The 12,372-nt window shown below is 36.5% G+C and overlaps 1 protein-coding gene across 8 annotated transcripts in view; it reads right to left on the bottom strand.

The window, feature by feature from the left end:
- LOC143256620 (neuroligin-4, X-linked-like) overlaps nt 1–9,172 on the bottom strand; it is a 44,682-nt gene extending 35,510 nt beyond the window's left edge. For 3 of the 8 annotated variants that reach the window (XM_076514044.1, XM_076514047.1, XM_076514054.1), the window contains exons 1-2: nt 9,060–9,172; nt 7,876–8,049 (exon numbers count right to left, since the gene is read on the bottom strand). The gene's annotated coding sequence lies outside the window, so the exon portion shown is untranslated. Of the gene's footprint in view, nt 1–7,875; nt 8,050–9,026 lie in introns of all 8 variants that reach the window. The other 5 variants (XM_076514046.1, XM_076514053.1, XM_076514045.1 and 2 more) reach the window with 4 other exon arrangements.
- Nucleotides 9,173–12,372: the final 3,200 nt, after the last annotated feature.

Genomic DNA, 12,372 nt, shown 5'->3' with positions numbered 1-12,372 from the left:
GCCAAATCTTTTTATTTTGTTTATGGTATTAGTACAAAAGTAGCGCAGCAACATCCACATGTTATATATTTTTTTGTCACAGTAATTCTTATAAAACTTTTCCTGCCGAGGTTTTCGTCTCTTATATTTGTAAATAAAAAATTTAAAGGAAATTGGTGAAAACTAAAGGTAACCACATTGAAAGTATTATACTTTTTTTGGTTTGCAAGTCAAAATAATACATTTGCATATCATTACGATTTATAAATCTCCTTAAAAATACAAAATATATGACACAGAAAATCAGCTCTCCATTAAACTTACACGTAGGCTACGATTCAGAGGGTGTAACTATCATTCACTAAGCTTATAGTTACGTGTAAAACATTTTTTTATAGTGCTCAGATGTGTCATCAACTCCGAATTTTTATTTAGTCGAGAACAGAAGAGATTCAGTTTGTGTGTGATTGTGTGTGTGAATGTTATAAATGAATCCAGAGGACGTATTCCCCAAATTTGGCCAAACGCAAGTCACAGAAAAATATAAATTAAAAGCACGCTTACACCTGTTACCTCTAATATAGTTAGTCTTGGATGCTTCAAAAATGACCCTAGCTGGTGACTGAGCTATCAAACGTAAAGTCGTATGTAAGCATTTATGCATTTGGATGAAGAAAGGTTATAATGTCAACCATAAAAAATGTTATTAAACCATGAACTTTCGACGACTGCAGGTTGCCAGCTTTCAAGCGTATGTATGGTACATAGCATTAAAATATATTAATCGTTAGATGTCACTGCTATCCAAACGAGTGAATTTTTAAAATTAATTGGGAAGTCAACAATGTGTTGTGTTTTTCTGAAAGCAAAGCCACAAAGTGCTATCTGCTCAGCCCACCGAGGGGAATCGAACCCCTGATGTTAGCGTTGTAAATCCGGAGACATACCGCTGTACTAGTGGGGACGGAAAGTCAACAAAATTGCACAGTTGTAAAATGTTAAATGTTTAATGCAATACAGAAATTCACGGATTATAGAAGTGCATTACATGTTGTGTCTTTAGAACAAAAACATGTCAACAAGTATTATAAAACTGTTGTAAATACGTTAATTATTAACCTGTTGTGGGATTTTGTGCATAAAAACGTTCTGATAAATTTACATAAAATATTTTTTCTGAGATCAGTGTTTAGTGAGAAGGAAGAGTTTCGTGTTTAATGAACAGAAATAATGTGTCTGAAAATCGTTGTGTAATCAATGCCTACACAATGCTCAGCTTTCTTTGTAAAATCAGAAAAATGGGGCTAGTCGTGGGCAAGGTGATTAGTGTATTTGGTTTTTGGATCCCAAAATCTAAGGTTTGAGTCACGATTTGCATTTGAACGAGTTTTGCTCTTTCAGATGTGACAACTTTATAACTTTAAGAGTCAATCCCTCTTTTTGGTTAAGAGCACCCGCAGGAGCGACTGGTGCTTCTCACTGGTTCCTCTCAATCGAGTGAGTATTTAAACGTGAGCTATCTCTGACTGCGATTCAAGGGATCTCTGATTTAACCGTTTTTCACACGTGTAGCTTATGGTTCAATTGAGGGTGATAATACTAAAACGAGAACTGGAACCAGGATCTAGAAATTAACTGTGTAACCACCTTTCGCATTCGGTGCAGGAAATGCATTGATAAGTTACCGAAACACGCAACGTTATATTTGCTCAATTTCAACACCTGAGCAATAAGATATGCAAAATAACACGTGTCTTTTGATAAGAGTAACACAAACCTGTAAAGAAAAAATAAAAAGCTACATGATAGATTTTTCTACATAAGGCGTGCGTGATCAAAATATAGAAATCTGTTATTAATTTACGCTTAATGCTAAATACATTTTCAAACACTGTTTTCATGACAATGATACAGGTACAATTGTAAGTACTTGGCAAGCTATAGAAAAAAATGTAAAATAACTTCTCAATGTTTTAATCGACACAAACTAGGCTGTGTTTCAAGATAAAAAGGCCCGGCATGGCCAAGCGTGTTAAGGCGTGCGACTCGTAATCTGAGGGGCACGGGTTCGCATCCACGTCGCGCCAAACATGCTCGCCCTCCCAGCCGTGGGGGCGTTATAATGTGACGGTCAATTCCACTACTCGTTGGTAAAAGAGTAGCCCAAGAGTTGGCGGTGGGTGGTGATGACTAACTGCCTTCCCTCTAGTCTTACACTGCTAAATTAGGGACGGCTAGCACAGATAGCCCTCGGGTAGCTTTGTGCGAAATTCAAAAATAAACAAACAAACAAACAAACAAGATAAAAAACATCACGATACACAATAAAAGTTAAACAGTCTACGTTTTGTTCAAAATTAGTTTTGGTTATTTCCCCATCAGGTCAGCAGTAGCCTTAATAAATGACGACGCTATAGTCTGGAGTTGGATTTTTCTTTATGGACACAGCCGGATAGCTCACTGCATAAGCTTGTCTCATATCCACAACGCCCCCCCGCTAGTACAGCGGTATGTCTCCGGATTTACAACGCTAAAATCAGGGGTTCGATCCCCTCGGTGAGCTCAGCAGATAGCCCGATGTGGCTGTGCTATAAGAAAACACGCACTCTTTAGCTTTATCGGTGATTCTCATTTGTTGTTGGCTATTTACTGTAAAGTTATACAATGGACTATCTACAGCGTGTCTACCGTTAGGAATGTAGCCAAGAATTTTACCGTTGGAAGTCCGTTAATTGAGGCTGCCTCAACGGGGAATATGAGGAACTTAAACTAGTTTTATTACAATGGGCTGTCAGAGGGGGTCCGGCATGGCCAGATGGGTTAAGGCGTTCGATTCGTAATGTGAAGGTCATGGGTTCGAATCCCCGTCGCACCAAACATGTTCGCCCTTTCAGTCGTGGGGGCATTATGTGTTGATCAATCTCACTGTTCGTTGGTAAAACAGTAGCCCAAGAGTTGGCGGTGGGTGGTGATGACTAGCTGCCTTCACTCTAGTTCTACACTGCTAAGTTAGGGACGGCTAGCGCAGATAGCACTTGTGTAGCTTTGCGTGAAATTTAAAAAACAAACAAACAAACTGTCAGGTGGAAATTCATAGTCAAGAATATACGATCACATATCGTCTCTTATACAATCCAACGCAGAATTACGTCAGAACATTTATAAATAAAACTAGATGTACTTGCGCAGTGTTCCCGAAAGTGTTTCTTTTCAGGAGTAACTAAACCGAAAATTAAGACTAACAAATATTTATATTTCTTACTTTTAAAATTCATCTCTTGTGCTGTGTTGTAGCGTACGGATGGCATACTTTTTCTCGCGATTCATGGGATGTGTAAGCTTTATTGACAGTACAAATTGCAATGTTAAACGTTTCTTATGTGACGTCATTTTAATATTTATTGACTGACTGACAGACAACACACTACAGTGTAATGGTGTTAGTGGTTGAAATAGGTGACTCTTTTAGGGGGATTTTAGGGAAGTAATAACGCTTGAAGGTATGAATCTTAGGTTTAAAATAAATAAACATTTTAAATCATTACTTGGTTTCAAAATACATTTGGCGTGGTTTGCAGAGGGAGACGTTTAATTTTCTTTTAATATTTGGTACATAAATAAACTAGAGCATGTGTTTTAAAGAGCTTATGGAATGTCATAGACATCTAAGGCATGTTCTAATGCACTCGATCTGATCAATTCTTTGAAGTTTGCTAGTTCATTAGCGTGAGTTTTCAACCGTTTGGCCGTAGCATCAATGTACGATAATTGAAATCAAACTCGCCATTGAGAGCCAAACAAAGTCCGTGATATAGGCCGTGCACCGGATATACTCGAAATTCTCCAGACAAGCTACCAACTTCATGAAGGTAGTAACAACCACGAAGCATATTACTGATACCATTCTACGGAATGGCTGCTACTATCATATTTTTCATTTTGGTGCCGAACGTCCCCGCCGTCCCTCAACTAAACCTTTGATACCCAAGCAAACAGATTCTGGTTCGCCATCTTGTGAAGTCAACACAAACTTCCATCAAGGTGCACGACAACATTTTTCAGTCAAGTGACAGTACGACCTCAGATCGTGGACCGAACAAGTCTCAGAATCTCAGCAAATTCACTCAGACGTCATTTATTTCGTTTCACTCTAATACGTCTTCCCAGTTGCTAACATAACAAGGTACTTGTTCAGATAAGTCAACTGTAACAGACAAGCATCCCACCATATCCCAAGCCACTTAAACCAGAATATCCAGATGACATAACTTTTCCTAGACTACTGAGGAATACCTAGATAACTCCCACTCCCCCCCCCTCTGCAACTGAACCCTGTATCACCACTGCCGAATATCTACCTTCGATAACCCGCAGTGTCAGCCTTCTGAAAATTCTCCACCTCTATTCCCCCCTCCTCCATGGTGGCCCAAGGATGAGGAATTTTCACCTCACGTCAGGGCAATTTTAAAGAACCCTTACCCTCTTGACCCTCTTTATTACTGATCAACTCTTGACTTTCTTTGTTTCTTCCAGTTCTGTTTATATGTACATCCCAGCTATAACAGAGCCTAGACTCCAGCATTATGCGATATCCTAACTCAAACTTCCCCGGCTACCTAGGGCACGTTCAAGGTAGATTATTCGGCGCCCTGAACGTGAAAGTGGGTTTTTGCGGGGTACTCCCGTTTTCCCCCACCGCAAAATTATGGGTACTTGGGTACCCAGGCCCTGAAAAGAGTTCCGTTACCCTGTATTACTTTCACTCATGCTGCAACCACATCCATCTGTTTCCTTACTCTGCTCGATTTCTCCCCATCAGAATACTGTTCGTTCCTCCTTCTCCCTTCCAGCCCATCATTACAGCAACATCCCAAAAAACCCAAGCCAAACATCAGAACTCTGTCAAGACTCAAGGCAACCAAGTATACTCTTCTTAATGACTTTACCCTTCGTTCATGTGTGGGGCTGAAGAGAAACAGAACAAGTTTCTGAGCGCCCCAGGTTTGCCTTAGTGGTCTCCCCTAAGGTCTTTAAAACCTAAACTACTACCAAGTTTAAAATCAATGTACATTGACAAGTATATTGAGAAAAAAATTCCACAAGCTTAACTTCGTAAGATGAGAGAAAGCAAAATTAACAAGACATCTTGTCATAGTAGGCTGGTTTAGATCGTGAATTTTAACTCTCTTATAATACTGCTAGCTTAAATGACATATCAACTTTACTGTTCGGATTTTTTTTTTAAATATCAATCTAAAATTTTAGTCATTCTTTTAATAACATCATAAAATCACAAGACGAAAGCAAAGTTTGTTTACTAACATTTCATCTGTTTCCGATTGAGGTGCTGTTATATGGGTAATTAATTTTTAAATTGCCCTGCTTATTAAAAAATATGTAGCACCGTAATCTTTCCATGTTTAGATTCGACGAACAGTGGCAACGTACATTTGCTGCTCCTTATATTCTACAGGAACGTAAGAGGTTTATTGAACTCATACTCGAAATCTGCAGTAGGTTTTAATTAGTTTCCTTCAAACTAGTTTTCCACTACCATCAGAGTCTCAGCAATATGTTTGTGAACTTATAACGCTAATATTTGAAATTTTATACGTGCTGTCGACGCAGCAAAGAAAAGCCATACTTGAAGCTTTTTCGTTTGAAAAATAAATACATTTTTGTTTTTTCTCGTTAAGAAAGGCACTGTTCTTGTTTGAATTTCGCGCAAAGCTACACGAGGGCTATCTGCGATAGCCGTCCATAATTTAGCAGTGTAAGACTAGAGGGAAGTCAGTTAGTCATCACCACCCACTCGTGTGCTACTCTTTTACTAACGAATAATGGGATTGACCGGGGTATTATAACGCTCCCACGGCTGAAAGGGCGAGTACGTTTGGTGCAACAGGGATTCGAACCCGCGACTCTCAGATTGCGAGTCGAGTGTTTTAACCACCTGGCCATGCCGGGCTCCACTGTTTTTGTACTAAGATAAAAAAAGGGATTTGGAAATTGTTATTTTGTTACAGAACCAAATTCAAGTTCAAACAGTTTCTAGATGTAATAAATATCTCAAAAGAATAAAAGTACATTTAGGTAATTGTCGTGATTTGTTATTGCTTTAATGTGACTTGGGATGTCTGCTTCGATTTCGGAAAGAGCCATTTTACGACATAATTGTTACATAAATAAAAACTGAACATGTTTAAAGATTGAACAGTCTATAAAATTATAAAAAAAAGAAGAGTATTTATTGTCTATAAAAGTTATTGGAAGTCAATGTTGAGAAACATCTTTAAATGCTGTCCTATAAAAACTTATGTCGGTAAATTTTATTGTAAAAATACAAACCTATCTCACGAAACACCGCATTACAATAATCCACTTGACATATTTATGCGGTAATAAAGAAAAAAAGGGTTAGGAAACGAAATTACTGAGCCAAGTACCATCCTATAACCTTATTTACACACACACACACACACAAAGAACGTACAAAATACAATACAGTTACAGCAAATGACCCGTAACTTTTCCCAGCACTGCAACGTAAAACACCACTAGGGTGTGTAACATTAAATTCTAGCACACATAGTCAATATTTCTGTCAACGAGAGTAATATTTCTGTCAGATATAAGCTGTTAACGAAATCGAATATCACCCTCGGCGCGAAATCTATTGAAAAGCTGGTGAAAGGTTGGGCACGAAAGAAACGAAATGGTTAAACTTCAGTATTGAAGAGATATTTATGTGATTACAAATAACGCAATACTGTAATTACAAAATGCTAGTGAAACTTTGCTTAGGGCGAAGCGTAACATTTAGCGTTTATTTGATGATAACATCAAGTGGAGCAAAGTTTAGCCATAACTAAATGTAATCAAAGCGTATATACAATTTACTTTGTTAATTAATCATATTTAATAAAGGCTTAAGTAAGTAATGTTAGTCCTAAAACTGGTGGACTTGCAGATTTCAGAGTCTACGATTAATTTTTTTTTCTCTTGTAATATTCTGGAAATCCTGTATTTAACTAAGTATTTTTTACAATAAATATATTAATTCGAAAGCTTATGTTTTGTGGGTCTCTGCTAGTTTTTCTTTGTTCTCTCACCCACCTTTTTTTATAACCAAACATATTCTAACGTATGAAGTGAAAGCTTAACAAATTAATTTCTTTATCGAATATATAATACCTAAAATGAATAAACGTTTTTTTTTTACGAGCATTTTACCCAAGAATTATCGAGCACCCTTGAAAAGATCGTATTTTTAATAGCCTCGTATTCTGGATGAGATGAAAATATGAAAACATTTCAAATCCTGTATTATAAAACCTCGTACAATGCCTTTTCTAACACGTAAAAAAGTATTGTACTATCCTTTTGTACCATGCAAAGATGGCTTTATAGCCATAAAGATTTCTCATTCAAATGATGTATATTGATTATTCATCTGTAGGGTATTTTTCGTGATAATAAATTTGAGCTATTAAATTCATGCATGTTTAAAAACAATTGACACCTGGTGGGAAAAATTGATTTGCCTTTTGTATGCCAGAAAATCGAAGAGATTATGAAAGGTTGGTTTTAACAAAGAATTAACGATCAAAGTAAAATACAACTTTTATATATATTAAAAAAAAGAACTCTTCCCATTGTAAAGTTTGCTTTAGAAATAAAACAAACAAAAATAGTTGCACTGGTCACTAAACCATTATTAATAGTTCCTTGAGTATTATAGTGTTCATTACAATTCTATTGACTTTTCTATTGTCTTCATTATCGTTTATTTATCTTTGTGTGTATGAATAATATTAGGAAAATTTTGTTCACAACTTACAGTACCTTAACTTAAGCTGTGTTAACATAAATTAGAACGTAAAACTGTAAACTCACCATTTGAAGGATCGCTACGTTCTCCGTAAAGTTTGTTTGTTTAGAATTAACCACAAAGCTACACAATGGATTATCTGTGCTCTGCCAACCACGGGTATCGTAACCCGGTTTTTAGTGTGTAAGTTCGCAGACATACTACTATGCCACTGGGGGCGTTCTCCGTAAAAGAATATCCTTATTATAAGACCATTGAAAAAAAATGGATTTATAGTTAGAAGTCTATATACATATATAATTAACAGATAAATATATACATGAGTATCCAAATAAAAATATAAAGATTTAAAATACAGGCAAATAAACGAATAAAATCAAATTGATCACAAAATATTTCCTTAATCAAAGAATTACTTTTCAAAGAGTAGAGCAGCCCCAAAACGAACTCTTCGTATTGTAAAGGTTTGTCTAGGAATAAAGTAAAATTATTTGCACAAATAATTTGGCCATTGAACGCAAGCGATAAATGGATTTATATAGATCTTTTAACTTAAGAAGATTACCTAAATGTTTAAAAAATAAAATTCGGTAACTTGAAATTCGATTTGTTAGAACAACTACAGACGAACAGTAACAGTGTAATTAACTGAATGAATTCCATAGACACGTTTTTTCTTCAGAATCAAAGAAGGATTGCGTAACGGGTTAGGCTTAGCACACACATTTTACTTTGGGGGAGAACAGAGAAGTATGTCACAGTACGAGAAATATCTGCAGAAATAGGACTTCAACAGTGGTGGAGATAGACAGTCTATCGAACGTAACAAATATTCACATAGGACTTTAACAGTAGTGGGGATAGACAGTCTATCAAACGTAACAACTATTCACATAGGACTTTAACAGTAGTGGGGACAGACACTGTATCGAACGTAACAAATATTCACATAGGACTTTAGCAGTAGTGGGGATAGACACTCTATCGAACGTAACAAATATTCACATAGGACTTTAACAGTAGTGGAGATAGACAGTCTAAGGATTGTAACAAATATTCACATAGGACTTTAACAGTAGTGGGGATAGACACTCTATCGAACGTAACAAATATTCACATAGGACTTTAACAGTAGTGGGGATAGACAGTCTATCGAATGTAACAAATATTCATAAGCTAAAGATATTTACAAAAATTAATTTAAGAGCAGTGCTACCAAGTCAGACTGGGAAATTTTCTGGAGATTTACCGAGTGTAGTCTGCTACGAGTATCCGAGATCTGAAACACAATCTAAAAGGCTCGTTGTATCGGTTGTATTAATATCGGATTCTGACCGCGAGTCCCTGTACGCCATTTTTGTAGCTTCGTTAGAACAATTTTGGCACTGTTACAAGTCGGTTCTTCGGGGAAATTTTCACTTTAGGCGATGGTAATCGTAGCCTGCTCTAGTGGCAGACATACTAATGGTACTAGTCTGTACAGAGTTTTAGTCAGAAAAGTGTTGTTGTTTTTTAAATAATTTCTGGCTTTTGGAAGACCAGGAGGTTGTCCTACTTTCTGGAAACTTCCAAGACTTGCTGTGTCTGTAAGACCAGCTATGGTTATTGAACACAATTTTCACGTATAAACCTATTATTCATTGCTTAAAGGCAATTTGGGAAGATCGTTCACCCTATTGTGATGGAACTACGAAGATAAAATTAATACCCGTCCCTGCAAATGGATTAATGGTGATTATAAGTAAAAATTATCTGACTAACTGTTCAAGCAATTAATGACCGGCCCGGCATGACCAAGCGTGTTAAGGCGTGCGATTCGTAATCTGTGGGTCGCGGGTTCGAATCCCCGTCGCACCAAACATGCTTGCCATTTCAGCCGTGGGGGCGTTATAATGTGACGGCCAGCCCCACTATTTGTTGGTAAAAGAGTAGCCCAAGAGTTAGCGGTGGGTAGTGATGACTAGCTGCCTTCCCTCTAGTCTTACACTACTAAATTAGGGACGGCTAGCGCAGATAGCGCTCGAGTAGCTTTGTACGAAATTCAAAAACAAACAAACAAAATTAATGACCATAGACTTATATAATTGTTTGCTCACCTGGACGTTACCGTTTGAACAATGTAAGGAGTTAGGCCTCGTATATACATTTCATCTGTCGTATTAATTCACCCTTTACTAATACCATAATATTAGCAATCTATATTCTCGTTACACATACAAGGGAAATCCAAGAGGTTGTTGTATTTTCTTGTATTCTGCCCGATTAACAGGGTATGCGTCGAATCATTCTCCATAGTACGATATCGTATATAAGTATTATTGTATATATATATTTGTTTATAATGACGTTATTACAAACGTGAAAATAAACAATGCATTTATATGATTTATTAAACTGGGATATGCAACATTTTAAATATTTAACATTAGCATGTGTGTTGTTTGCAAAGTTGTTTAAAATGCCCAAAGTTTTTCCCCTACCATTTTTAGCAATATTAACAATTTTATCATTCTACGAAGTTGTGAACAATAACAGTTGCTTAGAAAACAATATAAACTGAACTCACGACATTGTGATCCTGTTGAATGGACACATTTTGGATACACAATACAAGTAAGACTCAAAAGTGAAGACAGCCAACCTGCAGGACTTAACGCTGGAAGAGACTAGTTAAAAAAAGAAAAAAATTGACTTTCACTCTCATTAAGTAAATTCAACAACTTTATTTTAGTTTTAATGTTAGTTTTAATGGGGGATACATTAAACAAAATATAATTAATTAGATGAATTCTACAAGCACTTCTTCAGATCCGAAGAAGCTAGCCAAGCATGTTGTAGTTATTCCTTCTAAAGCTTTTAGAAATCGCATATAACTCTATAATATTTTTTTAGAATTGTCGTATTTATATGCTATTTCAAAATAATAAAAAAATCTTCTGTTAAATATTTGGCTTATCAGTGTTTCAATGGTTATGTAAGATCTTTTATCACATAGCGGGCCATCTTATTAAGAAAGTGTGTAATTTATTATCAAATAAAACTAATTATCTTAATCGTAACATCCGTGATTCCTGCATATTCTCCCAATGGCACAGTGGTATGTCTACGGACTCATACTGCTAGAAATTGGGTTTCGATACCTGTGATGGGCGGAACACAGATAATCCTATGCGTTAGCCTTGGGTTTAATAACAAACACCGAACACTCTCTTTACAAGTCCCCAATTGGCACAGCGATATATGTGCGAGTCACATTCCTAGAAACCGGGTTTCGATACCCGTGGTGGGCAGAGGACAGATAGCCCACTGTGAAGCTTTGTGCTTAATTCCAAATAATCAATCAATCATTTATGAATTTTAAAAATACCGAAATATTTTTACATATTCTAGATATACAAATACGTATTATGGCTATAATTCTACTGTACATATACATTGTTGAACTGGAAAGAGAAAACCACGTATTTATGATAGATTATATCAAAAGAACTTTTAATATGAAAATCACCAAGTCACATGACAACCGCAGCCGATGTAAAGCTATGGTTAAGCAGTGTGTATCCGCCATTTCTTATGTAGTGTGATTTCTCTGAAAAGAGGTGTGTAACAGTCCTTTATAATGTAAAATACTATTGCACTCAAATCATTAAAACGTCTTTTAATCGGGGATTTATAATCCTGTACTTATGAAATTGGAAAAAAAGTGTATGTGGATCAATGTAGTGCACCTGCACCATCTGTAAAACAGGTGAGAAAGAAAGTTTTCCATTTGGTAAAGACAAGCAATTAACGTGTATACAGGTTGCTTCTACTACATATCCGTTCAGGTTTCGCATATCTCACACATCTAGAAAATGAAACGAATACTCGTGCTATTTTATACGGATTTATACCAGTTATCACCGGACGCAACCTTGCGAATTTCTGTGCCTTTGAATTACGAAGTGTTGAAACCGATGCCAGCAAACCATCTTCTCCTAAAATAGATAAATTATGGATAGTCTTCAGAGAGGAAAGCTGCGAATTGAACATGACAACATTAACGAGGCTTTTGGAATAGAAAATAACGCTGGAGGTCTACTGTCAAGACACCCTCGTGATTGACAGACAGAGCAAGTTCGGAACATGAGCTGCAATGATGTTGTGCAGTTCAAAATCGTTTTAACGAAACGAACTTAATTCTGTAAGTGATAAACGTAGCTGTACAAATGAATAATTAGAAAGAATGAGGACGAAATGAGTGTTTTTCTACTAGCGTCAAAAGTGTCTTTTTTTTTTGCTTTCTTTTTAAAGCTGTGATAATGTCTCACTTATGTAAATCTTCAAAAATTCTAATAAAATAAAAGAATTTAATACAACTGCTTGTTTGAAGTTAGGCACAAAGTTACACAATGGGCCATCTGTGCTCTGCCCATCACGGGTATCGAAACTCGGTTTTTAACGCTTTGAGTCTAGAAGACATACCGCTTTGCCACTGGGAAGGGCTATTAATGATGATTTTAATCTACATAGCTTTCTATGCTGTTCGTGAAGGCACGTGACCATTATAAATAGTTCCGACT

The sequence above is a fragment of the Tachypleus tridentatus genome, chromosome 7 (genome assembly GCF_004210375.1).
Source record: "Tachypleus tridentatus isolate NWPU-2018 chromosome 7, ASM421037v1, whole genome shotgun sequence".
NCBI lineage: Eukaryota > Metazoa > Arthropoda > Merostomata > Xiphosura > Limulidae > Tachypleus > Tachypleus tridentatus.
Note: the sequence above shows the minus strand (reverse complement) of the source record. Positions and strands in the feature narration are given on the sequence as shown.